At 38.1% G+C, this 19,114-nt stretch overlaps 1 protein-coding gene across 2 annotated transcripts in view; it reads right to left on the bottom strand.

Moving 5' to 3' along the window:
• The window catches only part of EPHB1 (EPH receptor B1), a 360,618-nt gene that overhangs the window by 199,820 nt on the left and 141,684 nt on the right, over nucleotides 1–19,114 (bottom strand). The window lies entirely within an intron of this gene.

Below are 19,114 nucleotides of genomic sequence, written 5' to 3'. Positions count from 1 at the left end.
AGATGTGTCAACAAAAATGTTAGCATGTGCAAGAGATTTCTGTAGGTCTTTAACTGACACTCTAGGATTCTTCTTTACCTCATGAAACATTCTGCGCTGTGCTGTTGCAGTCATTTTTACAGGACGACCATGCCTAGGGAGAGTAGCAACAGTGCTAAACTTTCTCCATTTGTAGACAGTCTGTCTTACTGTGGACACATGAACATCAAGGCTTTTGGAGATATTTTTGTAACCCTTTCCAGCTTCATGCAAGTCAACAATTCTTGATCGTAGGTCTTCTGAGAGCTATTTTCTGCGAGGCATGGTTTATTTATTTATTAATTTATTTATTAATTCAACTTGTATACCGCCCTTCTCCCCAAGGGGACTCAGGGCGGTGAACAGCCAAACTTAAAACACATATAATACAAAAGTTAAGAAAAAACTAAAAATAAATTAAATCATCGGCATTTCCAATTTAAAATCCCAGATCTGCAAAATCGAAAAGTTCCCAATTTAAAACTCAGAATCAATAAAATCAAAAATTTAAAAACCCCATTAAAACCATTTTAAGCTAGGCCAGCTTGCTGGAATAAATAAGTCTTCAGGGCCTTTCGGAAAGCACAGAGGTCCGGGATCCGTCGTATTCTAGGAGGTAACTCATTCCACAGGTTGGGTGCCCCCACAGAGAAGGCTCTCCCCCTGGGGCCGCCAGCCGACATTGTTCATATCAGACAGTGCTTCTTGAAACCAGTAAACCCAAAACAGGTTTTTGTTTTTAAAGGGCAGGACAGCTGTCAGCAATACATCCAATATCATCACACTGATTGGAGTCAAGGTTGGCTCACTCCTGGCTCCAATTAGCTCTTGAAGAAGTCTTTAGGCTAGGGGCTCACATACTTTTTTCTCCCTGCACTGTGAATGTTTACATGTTATGTTCAATTAAACCATGGCAACATCTAATGTTTGTGTAGTATTATTTTAAGCAGACTGTGTTTTTCTATTGTTGTGACTTAGATGAAGTTCAGAGCACATTTTATGACCGATTCATGCAAAACTCCACGTAATCCCAAGGGGTTCACATACTTTTTCTTGCAACTGTAGATAATGCCGGTGGCAATTAATCCCATACAGCTAGTCCTCTATTTACAACAGTTCATTTAGTGATTGTTGAAAGTTACAATGACACTGAAAAAAAGTGACTTACAACCATTTTTCACACTTATGACTTTTGTAGCATCCCCATGCTCATGTGATAAAAATTCAGATGCTTAGCAACTGGTTCATACTTATAACCATTGCTGTGTCCCATGTGATCACTTTTGAGACCTTCTGACAAGCAAAGTCAGTGGGGAAGCCAGATTCATTTAACAACTGTGATACTAACTTAACAACCGCAGTGATTCACTTAACAACTATGGCAAGAAAGGTTGTAAAATAGGACAAAACTCACTTAACAAATGTCTCACTTAACAACAGACTTTTTGGGCTCAATTTTGGTCGTAAATCGAGGACTATCTGTTTCTCCTAACTTGAAAATATGACTGCACCTCATGAATGATTTTAGCAAGGGAAGGCAATTTGTAGCCTCTTTCTGCAGTCCATAGACCTCCTTATCACTTTGTGGTATATCTGTTTTGACTGAAATTCTCCAAATCTAATTGTGTTTGCTTTTAAAATTTCCGTTTCACACCATGGTGATGTCATATCACAGTTACAGTGTGTGTTGCTCTCAAAAATAGAAATGTTTTTAAAGGGTAAAGTAAAATCAAAAATATGCCCATTATAATTAGTTATCATTGTTCTACAGAATCTATAGTTAGCAGGCTATTGTGTATCAGGCCAGTTGTCCAAAGTCAACTGTTATTAAAGATTCATGCATGGAAGCTTTCATTGTTAATCCCTTCCTCTCACTAAAACTCACATGAGCTATTTCAAATGGGTGTGCAATTTACAAAGCAATTGTCTGCTCTGCCAATATAACAAAGTAATAATTTCTGCACCATTTCATGACTGAAAACCCTGTAACATCTATGAGATCTACATGAGATTTACAAATGCAATCTTGCATTCCGCTGATATAACTTGATCTAACAGCCCTATCTACTGGTCATATTCATCTGTGGGAATACTTCTCCTAGTCTGATTTTGCAAGAATGACTTATTCCTCCTAATTCTACTCAGTTTCTGGTTTTGAAGTAAGAGCTGGAATTCTTTAGTGTAATGTTATTCGAATGCCTTTCTATTCTATAGAATAGAATTTAGAAGTTATAGAACTTATTCTATAAGTGTGTCACATATATATATATATATATATATATATATATATATATATATATATAATTTTTTAATGTTTGTTGTGAGGGCTTTAACGGTTTTTGTAAAAGAAAGAGAGGAAAAAATAATAATTCACTTAAAGAATGCCGATAGGAAACATGGAAAGCTCTTCACAAGTGTTTAGATAATTTATCTTTTGCCATAATATGCACATAAAGTGGCACCAAGAAAAAAGTTGCTTTGGTATAAAGTGAGAACTTGTTTAAAAGCAAGCAAAATACAATATAGTGCCAGACTTTACAGCTGTTTACAATTGTATTCTCTATTGCTTATAGATCATACAATCTTGGTTAAAAAGGAAAGGAATATAAATAAATGTGCTTGTTTTGAATTCTCCACAGTTTCATCAGTTACAATAGAAGAGAACTATGGTTGAATGAACTTGCTCTAAAGAGAGTGAATGGCATAGACAATGATTCAGCTCTCTGAAGTCAGTTGTCATTGCTGAAAAATGGACCAACGAAAGAGCAAACTACGGTTGCAGTCACGTTTTACATACAAACTGGAAAGGAGAGATTTACATACTATGGAAAACTAGAAATTGTTCATGTCTTACTGTTGCTATCCAAACAAAACTCAAGATGTTTCAGCCTGCAGGAACAATGGGGCATTGGAATAAGCAACTTGCAAACTTATGTTTTATCCCATGGACACAAAAGTAGATGCATAGCAATCCATGCAGACTATTATCCCACAACCAGCTTGCAGAGAAAAAAAAAATTATCCAAGGAATACATCCTGTAGCCAAGAAGGCTCCATACACATTTGCACTACCTTGAGGACACAGATAAACTTCCAAATGGCCTCAATTACTGTCTAAAACAAAGGTCTTCAAACTTGTCAGCTTTAAGACTTCTGGACTTCAACTCCCAGAATTCTCCAGCCAGCTAAGTCCACAAATCTTAAATCTGCCAACTTTGAAGACCTCTGTTCTAAAAGAATGCAAATGACCAGCTGTCTGCAAGGAATATAAATCCTTCCATTCCCCCCATCCAGTCATAGCTAAAGAAGCTTCTTGGATGAGAAGCAAAACATTTTCAAAGGGAAACAAGAAAGTCCAGTTGCCTCCTGAAGAAGCACCTTGGCACAATCATGACCTGGATCTGGTGTGAGAATATCCATAGACATTTACCCAAGGACTAACTTCATGACACTTTTCAATATGTTTAAAAGAAATTCCCAAAGAAAGCAGTGAAAATATAACTCTGATCCCAGCAACTGAAAAATCAATTCATATTAGTTTATGGTCTTATCAGAAAAACCCCCTCCCTTATTTTAAATAGAATTCTTTAAATAAATCACCACCAATGTGGTGGTAAGACAATACATTACAAGGACAAAAGGTCTAATCTGTTTAACACTTCTCCCAGATGCACAACCAATAAACAAATCAATCATAATAGTCTTTACATTTGCACAATAGGCTGGTACAAGGTAACTTAAATGTTTGTTCACGAAGAGATTCACATCACAGGAGCCAGTTTCCTTTTGTCTGGGTAGAAGAAAAAGAGTTGCTTCAGTAAAACACTGGTTTTGTCTTAAAGCTTCTGCCTAGCTTCCGTCACTTGCCAAAACCAGGAAAGCTTTGCTTTTGGGAAGCAGTGTTGATGAAGACAAGAAAGAGAAGGTGGAGTTATGTGTTCTCCCCTACAATTCTCCACTGACAAATATGGTAAGCAGTCCCTCCACTTGAGACAACTGTTCACCAAAGCTTAGGATAAGAAGAAACCAAAAGAAAGCAAATGGCAAATCCTTCAGCATTTCTTGCTGTAGCTTGGTGTAGGTGGCGCTGGAGGAGGCAAATGACACATTCCCTGTAGACCTTTTCACAAGTGGTTCACAGAAGTGTGGTCAACATTTTCTCCAGTTGCAGAAAGTTATAAGGGACTGTGAGAAAGAGCAAGAAGCATTACTGAACAAAGCAATTCTGAGGGAGTGACACTTTGCTGAAGGAAAGCATTCATTAGATCTGTATAACTTCAAGAGCACTAATAGCAGTCATGTGTGCAGTATAATAGTGCATATTTACATAGCACGCACATATAGCAATAGCAATAGCACTTAGACTTATATACTGCTTCACAGTGAGGTTTTACAGAGTCAGCATATTTCCCCCAACAATCTGTGTCCTCATTTTACCCACCTCGGAAGGCTGGAAGGCTGAGTCAACCTTGAGCCGATGAGATTTGAACTGCTGAACTGCAGCAAGCGGTCAGCTGAAGCAGCCTGCAGTACTGCACTCTAACCACTGCGCCACCTCGGCTCTTCAGTAATTGATTATTATCTACAGTAATTGATTGCAAATTAATTAAGACACAACCCAATACACACAAAATTCATTCATCATGTTTAAAAAGGAAGGAAGGAAGGAAGGAAGGAAGGAAGGAAGGAAGGAAGGAAGGAAGGAGAGAGAGAGAGAGAGAGAGAGAGAGAGAGAGAGAGAGAGAGAGAGAGAGAGAGAGAGAGAGAGAGAGAGAGAGAAAGAAACAAAGAAACAAAGAAACAAAGAAACAAAGAAACAAAGAAAGAAAATACAGAGTAAAGAACAGAGAAAATCCTCTTGCCTGGTAAGAAATATGGAAGAATAAAGGTCTTTTCTTTCTCCCTGCTTTTTTGACATAAACGGTAGGAGAGGGACAAGAGCAGCAGCTGAGAACAGTTCCTTGGTGCCATTCTCCTGATCCCGTGGACCTACTGCTTAATGGGATTCAATAGCTGAGAAGCAGAAAACCCACTTTCCCATCTTACCTTCCCCTTTTAGCCACTTACGTGTTGCCAAGATGGAATAAGGAATTGGAAGTGCAATCAGAGCTTCTTTAAGCTAGCATACTTTTCGGCAGATTCCACACTGGGTGACAACACATTAGTGCTGTCAAACAGAGATTACATAGATGCAGGTTCAAGAATGCTATATATAATATGATGTATGTGTGGTATGATATGGTGAATTCTGAAGAAGGCTAAGTAAACAAATCCCCCAAACATGCAGGGCACAGAGCATGTCTTCCTTCTTCCTTAAACCATTCCTTTTTACTTTTACAGAGCTCATACAATTATATTCCATTTCAATACGTTTCAGCAAATCTGAATTTATTGTTTTAATGTTCTCTTTCCTGATCTCTATAGATGTAAACCCAACATTTTTGCTTAAATGCAGCTTAATTAAGAGAACTAATTCAATGTTTCATTGTGTTTCCATCAGGGGTGAAATCCAGCAGGTTCTGACAGGTTCTGGAGAAGCAGTAGCAGAAATTTTGAGCAGTTCGGAGAACCGGCAAATACCACCTCTGGTTGGCCCCAGAGTGGGGTGGTAATGGGGATTTTGCAGTATCCTTCCTTTGGAATGGGGTGAGAATGGAGATTTTGCAGTATCCTTCCTCTGCCACGCCCACCAAGCCATGCCCACAGAACCGGTAGTAAAAAAAATAGGGTTTCACCATTGGTTTCCATGGATAATCCAAAGGAATCTCACATCTAGTTCAGGGTATGAGGTAATTTAGCATGGGGTGCCAGAAGTAAAGTTGTATGATCTTGACCTTCAGTATGATTTGCCTTTTTAAAAGTATGAATTCATTTCATGATATGTCTGCATTTTGCAAATATTTTCTGCAGTTTACGTGAAAATCTGTATACCTTGATATAAATCTTTTTATGCAATTTTCTCCAACATAGTTTTCTTCACTTTCCCTAATATATTCTTTTTATATTAATATAGTATTCTACATTACAGCTATTCCCAGTGTTTGCATTTTTGTATCCTATTTTGTACTCTGTATTTTCTATGCATTTTTATGGTTATATTGCAACATTTGAATTATTACTTTATTCTAGTTTTGAAATATAAATTATGTTGGTTCCTACATTTAAGAAATGACCTACCATAATATACTTCACAGCAAGTTCAATCAAACAGCAGCCAAACTGCAAATCCTCAAGAACATTGACAATGCATCATGACATCACAGGACTGCATAAGAAATTCTCCTGTTTCCAATCACCTGGCAATCAAATTTAGCAAACTAAAACCAAAGCCAAAATATCTTTGCAAAGTAGTCAGCAAGTCAAAATGTATATTTGTGTGTGGGAGAGAGAGGTGGAGGGGGGAGAGAGAGAGGGGGGGGATTTAAAGGCATCTTGTATTTTTTTCTACGTAAGTGCTCATATAATCTTTTTATTCACTCTCTCCTTCCAAAAACTAGACAGTTTCTCCATCCTGGTTCTTTATAGATATATTTAATCCAAATAATCCTATACCCTAGCTCCTAATTCGTCTGATAACTAAGAATTATAGAAGTTGAGATCCAACAACTGATAACAACTTCACCAGGCTGAAAAAAACCTGTTACAGGTACTGATTTTATAATAACTAGACAACTTGGTCTACAAAGTTTGAATTCTGCTCTTTTAAAGAATAGAATAGAATAGAATAGAATAGAATAGAATAGAATAGAATAGAATAGAATAGAATAGAATAGAATAGAATAGAATTCTTTATTGACCAACTGTGATTGGACATAAGGAATTTGTCTTTGGTGCATATGCTCTCAGTGTACATAAAAAGAACGTTGTCTTACCTGAACGTTCCTTTTCAGCTTCACTGCGAATGCAATCCACACATGGGTTGTTTTCCCCATCGCTTATCTCTGACTGGGTAATTTTTCTTGAATATCTCCCTTCGTGCTGTGGCCACGCCCTGCTGTCCCATGATGCATCAGTCTTTGAACGAAGGCGCGACCACCTAGGTGAGGATTAAAGTCAGGTAAGTAAACACAATGGAGCCACAAGGAACTGAACCCAGTAGAAGGACAAAGAAACAAAGGAAACAAATGCAACCATAGGGTGGGGGTGGATTGCATTCGCAGTGAAGCTGAAAAGGAACGTTCAGGTAAGACAACGTTCTTTTTCCAGCTCACTGCTCATGCAATCCACACATGGGATATACCAAAGTTCAGATCCCGAGGGTGGGAGACAAATCGCTCCCAGTGGCCTGGCCTGCAAGAACACTCTGCAGAACACGTCGTCCGAATGAAGCCTCCGCTGATGCGTAAGCATCGATCTTATAGTGTCTAATAAATGGCGTAGCAGAGGACCAGGTGGCAGCCCAGCAGATATCCGAGACCGACGCCTGCGTAGCCCAAGCGGCCGATGTTGCAGCGCTACGCGTAGAGTGAGGCAAAATACGAGGAGGGACAGGACAGCCTTGTTGTTCGTAAGCCGTAGCGATGCACTTCTTGATCCATCTGCCTACAGTAGACGGAGATATCTTTTGACCTAGAGATGAAGGATGAAAAGAAACCAAAAGTGCCTCAGACTTCCTGAACGATTCAGTTCTACGAATGTAACGGCGTAGAGCCCTACGGACGTCGAGGGTATGCCAGTCCTTCTCTCGTAGGTGCTTGGGCGAGGGACAAAAGTCCGGAAGCACGAGCTCTTGGGCACGATGGAAATAGGTGTTTATTTTAGGCAAGAACGTAGGATCCAGGCGCAAAATCACGGTATTGGGCTGAAAGATGCAGAGATCTTTTCTAATTGACAATGCGGTAAGTTCGGAAACCCGTCTTGCAGAGGTGATCGCCAAAAGGAAGGCCACCTTGTAAGATAAGTACTTGAGAGGAACAGAACCCAAGGGCTCAAAGGGAGGAGACATAAGGGCCTGCAGAACAAGTCAACAATAGAAGGCTGCAGACGCCACAAGTCCCAATTAACAGGGACAGCAAAGGCAACAGTCAAAATCAATTTAGCTGTAAATGGCCAGCCAGTTGAAAGACAAAGGAGCGTCAGTAATCAAGTTCTGGCATTGGTAAGAGAGACGGAGCAGGCTGAGTCGCTCAAAATGGCTGCCCTTGAAGTATGAGCGAACTGAGCACTCAAAATGGCCGCCCAGGAGAAATCCAAAATGGCGGCCGCAGGCTCGCCGCGGTTGTTGTAAAAGGGCGGGCTGACACTTGACAGTTCCTCACGGCCCCTAGAAGCTTAGACGATGCAGGCGCCGCCCGAGGGACAGACACCTGCTCTGCTCACCACAAGCGGAGACTCCTGCAGCCGATCCCCAGCAAAAGCGCCAAAGTTTGAATAAAGCCAGCCAGCGAAGCGCTCAGGAGAAGAGCGACGATGAGGCGATGACGTCAGAGCCTGCAGGGCGAACCATGCGGAGAGCTCCGGAGCCGCCGCTACGAGCCCAACAACAAAAACAAGCAAAAATTGGTGTGGGGGGTGCAGCGGCAGCCGCAAGCCCCTCGCGCACACCGGCGGCTAAAATACCAGAAGGGAGAACGCCCGAAGGTCGGAATCCCCAGCTGCGGGCAGTAGGTGACAGGGAAAGCCCGTGCGAGGGGCGAGGGGAAGGCTCCCGACTCAAACCCCCGTCTGACAGCAGGAATAAGGGCTCAACCGAAGAAAAAATAATTGTAAACAAAAATAAAGAAAAACCTAACGCAATAGCTAAGAAAAAACGCAATAATTTCACCACGAAAGGAGAAAGGCACCAGTCTGGAAGCGACTGAGTAAAAAGACTGATGCATCATGGGACAGCAGGGCGTGGCCACAGCACGAAGGGAGATATTCAAGAAAAATTACCCAGTCAGAGATAAGCGATGGGGAAAACAACCCATGTGTGGATTGCATGAGCAGTGAGCTGGAAAAAGACAAGATACACTCGTCAAGAATCACAAGGCACAACACCCAGTGAGAAAGAAAACCTACATAACCATGATGAAATTATGGATGTTTTAAACTTAATCAGAAAGAAAAAGAAAAGAAAAGAAAAATAAAATGCCTACTACAATACTTCAGAATGTTAATAATACAAGGGGAAAATCTTTCAGCACACACAAATGTTATGATTTCATATTCTCAGGCTCCACGGTGACACAAATTGGAACAAGCAATTTATTTAAAGGGAAAAGCAGTTTGATCAGTAAGTATATCATGTTAAATTATCAGTTGTTTTTTTCCAGTGTAGCTTTTATAATATTGAAAGTAATCAATTATTGTTCTATTTGTTAAACTTTTTCTGTAGTGCAGGCAATCCTGAAGCTAATATAAAAAGGATGGAAGGGAATCCTTCTTGTTCAATAATATCACAACATGAGGAGCTTATTCAAAGGAAGAAAGAAAAGTATTTTGGCTTTTTAGATTTTGTTCTCAAAGGGTTGTTATTAAAGTGATTTTCCTACCACCAGCCTGAATTAAAGGAAATAAATTTTCACAGGTGCATGGTTTATACCATCCATTCGTCTATTAAGCATCTTGTCTGTCAAACTATTCAAGGTGAGACCCATCAGCTTTAGCTGCTTAATCTTATCACACCCCTGCCAACAGGAGGAGGATTAATGGGCCAACCTGTGAGTCCTTCTGATTCATTTCCAAGACCTGACAAAATGAACCAATAAGCTATATTCATGAAAACAAGGCCAGCAAGCCAATATCAGTAGATGCTTAAAGGGCACTCTGCTTTTCTTTACGCATCTTAATTTTGGCTTTCTAAGAACATCTATCAGTGAAATCTTTTTGTTGCTGTTGTTGTTATTGTATCCTAAACCATCATGGATCTTCCCCACCCCACCCTTTACTCTTGGCTTTTCCCAGCAGTCATCATATCACATGCCATTCACTGATTCAGTCAATTGTCTCCAATAGTTAGTTTTACACTTTCATTCAGTTTACCTTTTATTTCCTACAACAGTCCCCAAAGTTTTATAGCCTCAAAATCAATAGAAAGTTACAAAGACCTCAAAACTGCACACAATTTTGTGACATTTTCATGGTTCTAATATTATTATTGCCTTCCAATCAATTTCATGGGGAAGTTGTTTTGGTCAAGGGCCAACATGTGTCAATCACAAGGAACCAGAGTAACGCCATGAGCTGATCAGAGTTATTTCTTTATTGTTATATTTACAATATTTCTTTATTGCTATTTACAAGAATATTGCCAGATTGACTACACTCTCTTGGGAACTGCCAGATAAAGGAATTCAGGAATTATTAGGGAAACTGTGGCTGGGTGGGGTGTATGGTCCTTCCTTTCCTTCAACGACTCCAAGCTTGCCAGTATTTTCACTCCTCCCCTTATTTGAGCTGGAAATTCCACCACAACATGGCTGTTTTCCATTTTTTGTTTTGATTATTAGCAAAGTTACTATATCTAATTTACAACAGGATCAACAGGAGCAGGATAAAATTAAAAATATTTGGATGAATTTATATACTGTTTATCTTTTGGACCCCGTAAATAAGCTTTGACATTGTATGCTTGAAAAATAATGTAAAAGGCTTACAAAAATGTATTTCTATCACATCGATAGACTAGACCTTTTGAGGCACCTTTTTAACATTCAAAATCTCTTTTATTATAGCGTGTCACATTAAAGTAGTGACTACAGGCAAGCAAACCATCGACAAGAGAAGGAGAAAGCACTTGATAAATGGCATGTATCATATGAAACTATATGAAAAGTAGCAACTCTCCACTGGAATAATTTCACTTTGTCATTCCTCTATTTTAAAAGGAAGGGGGGGGACACTTTTTACCGTGAATTAAACTGGTAAAAAAAATCATTAGTTTTGCTCAGAAATGCACCAAGGGGTACCTGCATGGCTGTGAGCTGTCTTCCAAGGCCATGTGGTCATTGACATGGGATAAATGTGGACAGATGGAACAAAAGGCCAGGATGCGCTGGAGGAGCGCCCTTCTGTCAGTTTTAACACCCTTCGCCTTCTTTGAGAAACACAAATGAATCCTTTAAGAGGATTATGCTTTCATGCCTTGCCTTGCTCCCTCTGGAGACTGGGGAGGGGGGGGTTGGAAATTTGTGTGTGAGAGAGGCTCATACTTGTTTAGCTCAATGATTGTGGTAATTAAATATACAGGATGATGTCCTTTGTTTTTTAGGAAATATAAATTGCTGCTTTTCTGTTAGTTTAAAGCTTTGATTCACAAGTTTGTTCAAATCTTTCTCTAATCGTTTATAAGCAAAAGGAATCTCTGTCATTAGTTTTATGTGAAAACAGAAAAGATTTTAACGCCTCCTGCTATGTCTTTTTCTTCTTTGTCTACACAGGACACACCCTCTATTTAACTCTGTAGAGTGCATAGAGACCTCTAGCGACCGAATAGCATACTGCAAGTATGTTTTATAAACATGCACCCACAAGCATGTTTATAACACAACACCCTATTGTGACATTAAATTGCAATTATTTCTCAGATATGACTTACGGAGATTTAGCCTAAAACCTCTGTTGCTCATTAAGGGGAAAATCATTCTTTTAATGAAAATTCTGTTACTGGCCACCATTCATTTATCAACATTCAGATTAAACCTTCAAAATACTAATATAATTTAGACATTTTACATTACAGTTATTAAGTCATTGTTTCTGAAATATCTACAACAGCCAAAGATAAGCTGTAAAATGGATATCTTACATGGATCTTTTCTTGCAGGGTGTCATTGTTTTTGACTTCATAATTGTTCATAGAAGTATTATAGTAATAAAAGATTGCATGTCAGGTTTTAAATGGTAAAATGGCAAATCTGATAAATATGAGCACTACATTTTGAAAAAGAGGAGCAGAGAACATAATCATCTCTTTGGGAGTTTAATTTGTATTTATTACCAAACTCATCACGAAATCCATATCGAAGCTGTCTGGCTGTCACTACAACGGATGCACCAAAATTCGCTTCGCTTTGGACTGAAGGCACTAAACTCTTTCAACTGAATGTTATTTCAAAGAGACAAAGTGTAAGTAAAGCCATGAGGCATAAAGAAAAATTCGAGCAATCTTAATATAAATTCAGAAAGCAGTGACAGAAGAGAATAAATCATATAATTTCCATATTTATACATCCAGCTCCCTCTGAGGATTCCAGCAGGCAGTATCAAATTGACAGCACGCATGGCAAGGCCCAAAATAAGAGAGAGAAAAGTTCCAATTAAGAGAAAGAATCAGAGTGTTGTTCAGAGTTCCATTTAAATCAGAACCCATCAAAGCTTGTTCTGATTCCTGCAGCTTTGCTCAAGAAATAATGAGAAAGATGAAAGAGGACCAGCCAGCCAAAGCAATCCCGCACAATCCTTTGAAGCCAGGAAATCACAAACCTTACTTTGGAGAGTTTGTGTTTATACTGTATAGCAGCTGTTGTTTGGTCTTCTTCGAAAGAATGATCTGCGGTTTGATTTTTTTAAAAAAATGCCCTTTCTTTGCCACAGTCCCTGTACTTTATTGTCAATAAACCATCAGGAAAATCAGGATAGCAAAGAAATTGGATTGTGACCAGGGAGACCCAGATTTAAGTCCAATCTTAGCCATGGAAGCTGCCTGGATGATTTTGACCCAGTCACTCTGTCTCAAATCAACCTACTTTATATATGACATTTTCCCACCTTAAGAAAGTGACATATAAAATGGACTTCCAGGGAAGAAATGGATAACTGAAGATAGTTCAAATGAAGACAGCGATCATGTCAAAGTGAATAGTCAGCAAGTGAATTGGCTCTTCTTAATTCCTCTCCTTACAAAGAGACCAAAAAACAGTGGTCTTTAGCACTTTAAAACTTTGGGAGGTGAAGGTATAATATTTTATTGCAATTGTTGTCAATGCCTTCAAAGACGACACTGATGTATTAATATCTAAAAAGGGATATAGAAATAAACTAAGAGTGCCTTGGATAATTTTTTTGAATTGGATTTACAAAAGAGCCTTGTTAAAAATTAAAAATTTTTGTGAGAAGGGACAAAGAAAAAATGAAAATCAAATTTTGGGACATTATTTGAAGGCACCAAAGGTCAAGATTGTTAGAAAAAAAAGAAGGATATAAAGTTGATTTATATGATCATGATTAAAATATATGTGCTATCATCTCTGGTAATACTTAATAGACTTGCTGATCAGGACTGAAAAGATGAGGCTTTACAGATTTATTGATAGATAAGAAATGGGATATAATCATTTGTTTTATTTGTAGGGAAGGTGATATGTCACTAAAATTGTTTATACTTGTGATGAAGGAGGAAGTCATTTTTTTTAATTTACTATATTCATATTTTTCTTTTTTTCCCTATCTTTTCTATTTTTTATGTTTTTAGTTTGCATTAGATTTTTAATTTGTAATTGTAATGTTTAATAACATTACTATTAAAAAAAAGTCAGCCCAAGCTAACTAGATCATTATTTATTTTTTAAAAAATACTATTCAATGACATAACCATGTGTAAGTATAAGCATTTTAAGGTCAATAGATATATTCAAGTAGCATTTTTAAAAAGGCAAGTGGGATATAAATTAAATTAATGAATACAAAAAGACAAACAAAATAAGACAAAAACTATTCAAGCAGTATATCCAGACAATATTGTGTCCAAGGTCTTAGGCTGGATGCATTTTTAAGAGTATTTAAGGGTATTCTCATGTGCGTTAAATATTACCATAAATTATGAGCAACCTATATCCACCATCAAAGGATGGATACCATTGTCTGTTTGGCTTTCTCTCATGTTTATGCACTGTGGAGGAATTTACATCAGGTAATCAGAAGGAGGAGGAGGAGAAATAGTCCTAGAAAAACAGAAACTAAGACAGAGACTCAGAACTTTGTAATCCTTAGCAGGAGCAGACAGGTTTTGGACATGCTTTTATTCTATCTTCTTACAATAAAGAGCATTCCAAGAACCCCTGTCATGGCTGTTTCTTGAGCTGGCTTACTCGAAGGAGGATAAGCTTTCATCTTGACTTCCTCCCTACTCTATTCATGAAAAAATATCAGGTTTCATCTAAAACTAAAATCTTATCTATGCAGGCGGCCAAATTCTGTAGACCTTACTTAAAAATACTTCAGTTGCTACTTCACCAAATGATATATCCTGCCTGTTAAAGTTGAGTGACATATCAGAAAACAAAGACCCTTGGTAAACTTAATGTGGGACTATTTGATACATTTCTTATTTAAAAACTAAACAATCAGATAATAAAGTTTCCACCTATCCCATGGCTAGTCTTCTGATCTACAGGTCCCAGTGTTTTCTCTACTTAGCTCCAATGCTATTTCTTGCCTTACTAATCTATTTTATTCTGTAGCATTGTGAACATTTTGCTATTACAGATTTGGAAACTGTAAAAGAGCAAGGAACTAGTATATAATGGCATTTAAAAAAATAGAAATAAAATAAATTGACAGAAGAAGTATTGACACTTGGGCTATAGCTCCAATGCAGAAAGAGATATGCAAAGCTTTGTATATCAGTTTCCCTTTCTGATCCTGCCAGAATTCTGATCACCATCCATTCCTGGGAAATGTAAATTCAGAATCAGAATAGACCTGGAAGGGACCTTGGAGGTCTTCTAGTCCAGCCCCCTGCTCAAGCAGGATAGTCCTATACAAGTGATGGCTAATCTTTTCCTGACCAAGTGCCCAAAGCGTGCATGCCCAAACCCCCCAAAATGTAATGTGCGCACGGCCCCGTGCATGCGCCCTGCCCCTATGCATGCATGCATCCGCATGCACCCTGTGCATGCACATGCACCCCACGTGTCCCGCCCCCTGTGCATGCACGACAGAGACCCAAAGACCAGCTGGCTGGCGGGAAGCACGCGCACATGCACAGCAGGGCAGAACAGGGTTGATGGCTCGTATGCCATCAGAGAGGGTGCTGCGTGCCACCTCTGGCACGCATGCCATAGGTTCGCCATCATGGTCCTATACCATTTCAGACAAGTGACTGTCCATTGTCCAATGTCCATTGTCCAGTGTGTTTCATTCCACTTCAGAATGCTAAATCTCTTTTCTTCATACAATGAAACAGATCCCATTTCCCATTCTCTCATAATTAGCAGTTGAAAAGCTAACAAAAGCTAACCGTCTCCCAACCTGATGCCCTCCAGTTGTTTATAAATTTCTATTCCCACAATCCTTTTTCAGCACATCAGTTGGCTCTGCTGATTAGGTGATTATGAGAGCAATCATGCAACATGGTTGAAAAGTGCCACATAATGTGATTTTTATTAGTTTTTAGCTTTTCTACAGGAAATGCATCTAGAAATCTTAAATAAAGCTTTTTGTTGTTGTTGTTGTTCCTCTGCATATACAAAACAGCAATTTTGCTGGAATTGCTGCAGCATTAGGTGGGCATTTTATCATGTTGTAAGAACAAACGTAGAAAATTTAGTTCAAAATCATCAAAATGAGAAAGTAATATAGATTGCTTTCATGGATATCTGAAGAATATCTCATAATTAATTCACAAAGTGAAATTTTACATTCCAGAACATTTTGTTTAAAAAATACAATATGGTCAAAGTGCTCAATTATTATAGTCTTCTACAGGAAGTGTACTCACATGGGAAGACTTTAGTTTTCATGCAATCTATGACCAGATTATAATAGTTCCCTTTCAAATAAATATTTGTTTAGCACCAAATCTTAAAGACACTTCAGAATCTATTCCAGATATACCAAACCTTAACAATATTCTAGAATATAGGACCTGAATGTCTCTGTTTTATTATGTTTTATTATGTTTTATTATGCAAAACAATTTCCATAATTTAATTACAGAAATGAGATATAAGCTATGCTATGTAGTTGATATATATGCATATATATGACTAGCACAGATTTTAGACTGCAAGATTATCCCCTGGAAAACAGTGTAATCTTTTCCAAGAAATAATGTTTATGTTTCTACCTAGGTAATTCTAGTATCAAAACAAAAGCACAGATAGCTCTCATTGAAGACTTTCTAGTGAAATGGGCTTTAGTTGACACTGAGTGTTCATTTTGGATCTACAGAAACTCACTAAATTCCATATTTTTAAAGTAAACTCAAACAACAAAAATATTGATCAGAATTTTAATTCTCATCGGTTGACTTGGCATGGTCAATCCCAAAGGGTTATAAAAGTTGTAGTCTGAAACATCTGATGGGTAGCACTGCCTACTCCATTACCGTATAGAAACTTTTTGTAGAGGCATAAAATCCTTCTATTCCATTTTCTCTTCTATCATCTTTCCTTCTCACATTATCCATATTTAATCTTTCTATGTTGTAATTTGGTTTCAATTTATTTCAGCACCTGCTCATGAAGCCACTAGATGGTGGGCACGATAATAGCCATCAATTACATTTTTAATGCCTTTTTATGACTGTGATACATTTCCAGTGATATATGAAGAACCATCACCTGTTATTTTACTGTTTTTATTTCAGTGCACAGTAAGTTGCAAGAGACCACATCACTCGTCTGATTAAATCCAATAAACAGTTAGAGGCTCTGTAGTATGAATAGCCTTTATTTTCTGTTCAGTCATAGATCAACTGTAGATTGATATGCCTTCCAGATATGTTAGAATAAATCTTTGGCATTTTCAGCTAGCATTGCAAATCCAGTTTAAGGGAACTGAATCTTAATGTATTTCAAAGCTGGAGAAGGATGATGTGTAAATTGAAAACCAGTTTCTGCAGATTAATTTCTAGAGCTATGCAGAGCTTCAGAAATAATTTGCAAAAGTTTTTCTGGAGTGCATAGGACAGAAATTATAGCATCTGTCTTCAACTCTTTAAAGCACCCATATCTTTTCTCAAGGTTGCTTGCTGCCTTTTGTAGCTGCCATATGTTCTGGGAAATAGTGTGGCTGTTTTAAAGAGTTGCATAAGATATTACATTCACACAAACCACATACTCTGAAGTACTGTTTTGGTACCAAATTCAAAGCACTGAATATCTGTATTATTTTCCTTAGATATTGTTTTCAAATGAAAAACAAAGCACAAGCAGCTAAGCATTCTTTAGAAAATATATTTAAAAGCCAAGTAATATTCTTTTCTATTATTAGATTTTGTTGGCAGGAAGTTATTTGGAAGATAATTTTAAAAAATGAATGAGAATACAAGGTCAAATAACTTTTTCACAGTGTGTTGCATATATGGTAGCATACAACTTTTTCAGCTTGAAGTATTTAATAAACAGTTATAGACCTTTGTCTCAGCTTTTCATGTACAAAAACTGCATTCCTTATGAAAAATGAGTATTCAAACTGACTGCTATTTAATATACTCATCCATTTATAGACATGACATATAGCACAGCTCTCCCTCGACAATGAACCATTCCCACTATGTGGTTTCACACCTACAAAATCTAACTGAACCATGCTGATCTCCATACTCCACCCACAAGTACAGCTTATGTTTGATCATGTTGATACCTTCATTCCCAAATCATCAAAGGAGAAAACAGAAAGGGCATGGATTTCCATTTCAGCCTATCTTTCTAACGTCCCCATCTCTGACACTACTTTGGCTTAGAGGAATGAAATCTCTGGCTCCGCTCACACAAAAGGGAAAAACCCAGATCAATTACAACAGTTAAGATAGCCTCATTAGTTTAGGTTTAATTAAAGTACATCCTCTCTATATTGAGGGGTTCATAGCCAAGCTAATATCTGGGCTTCAGATTTAGAGAAAGGAAAAGATCTTTATCGCGCTCTCTTTACTGAGTAAGAAAGGAAAACAGCTATTTACAGAGTGGCCAGCATGAAGCAAGCTGTCAGGTTACTTCCTAACACAATTCTCTTCACATGTCATGAAAATGCCACTGGGTCAGATATTTGTCCCCTATTTATGTTACATGCTACCATTTGCCTTTTGTATTGGTATTGGTAATCACAAACTGGATCCCCATTTACTAACCAGACATTTTTACAAGGTTGTATAAGAGAAAATTATTAGCTGGCAAGGGAGGCAGCAGAGCTAGAGTATTAATCATTCACAGCTACATTTTAATTCATCCATCACAGAGAAGATGTTCATTTTATCTAAATCAATCTCTCCCCCCTCCCCATTTAATGCATTGCACTGCAATTCTTATCAGTCCAAGGCAGCATGACCACAGATGGTGGGAATCATTGTCCTATTAATCTCAGACAGGAACACTGGGAACACGAAGGGAAAGGCTGCTATAGATAATCACTGCACAAACTTCAGGATTGGTATAAAATATAACTAGATGGTTCTATTCTGAGCTGAAGCATCATCTTCAGCACCTGGAGGATAAAAAAAGAAAGCAAAATATATGCTGAAGGGCTTCTACCTATATTGGGCTGACTGAAATTCATCAATAAAAGAAAAAGAGGGAAAGGCAGAATGTTCTGGCACTCAGATCACATTCCCTACGAAAATATGACTAACGCTAAAATTGCAATTATTTTGGCAACGGCTCATAACAATTGTGTTTATCCAGGCACTTTAATTTTCCATTTTTTCCAGTTAAATCTTTCATTGTTCTATTTTTAAACTGTATTTTTATACTATCTATTTATCTACAAGAACAATTTGTTTAAAACAAATAACTTCAAGGAAGTGATCAACATTTCTGTACCTATTGTGCCCTAGCATTATGTCCCTTTTGCAATCCTTACTGTAAGAAAAGCAGGCATTGATATCTACAATTATCACAAATAAAGAAAGCTATGTCAATTTGCAATTTCTTAAGTAACCACATGATGTGGGTCTTCACAACATAGAGCTAATTGTGTTCTTCTACTGGCAAGCCCTCATCAGTCAAAGAATGTTGAATGGCAGGTTCTAGGAAGAGGATCTTCTCTACTGCTGCCCCTGCTATGTGGAACATCTTGCCCTCTGAGGTGAGGAAAGCCCCCAATATGTTGGCATTCTACAAAGTGTCAAAACCTGGCTGTGTGGCCTTGCATAAGGGACACAGAGGCCCACACAACTGTGGGGCTGGCTAATCCCATGAGACCATCCCTGCCTGCATTAACAGCTTACCCTCTATCT

Source organism: Pituophis catenifer, unplaced genomic scaffold (genome assembly GCF_029215685.1).
Source record: "Pituophis catenifer annectens isolate HBS135680 unplaced genomic scaffold, rPitCat1.0.hap2 SCAF_6, whole genome shotgun sequence".
NCBI lineage: Eukaryota > Metazoa > Chordata > Lepidosauria > Squamata > Colubridae > Pituophis > Pituophis catenifer.
This window is presented reverse-complemented; position numbering and strand designations above follow the sequence as displayed.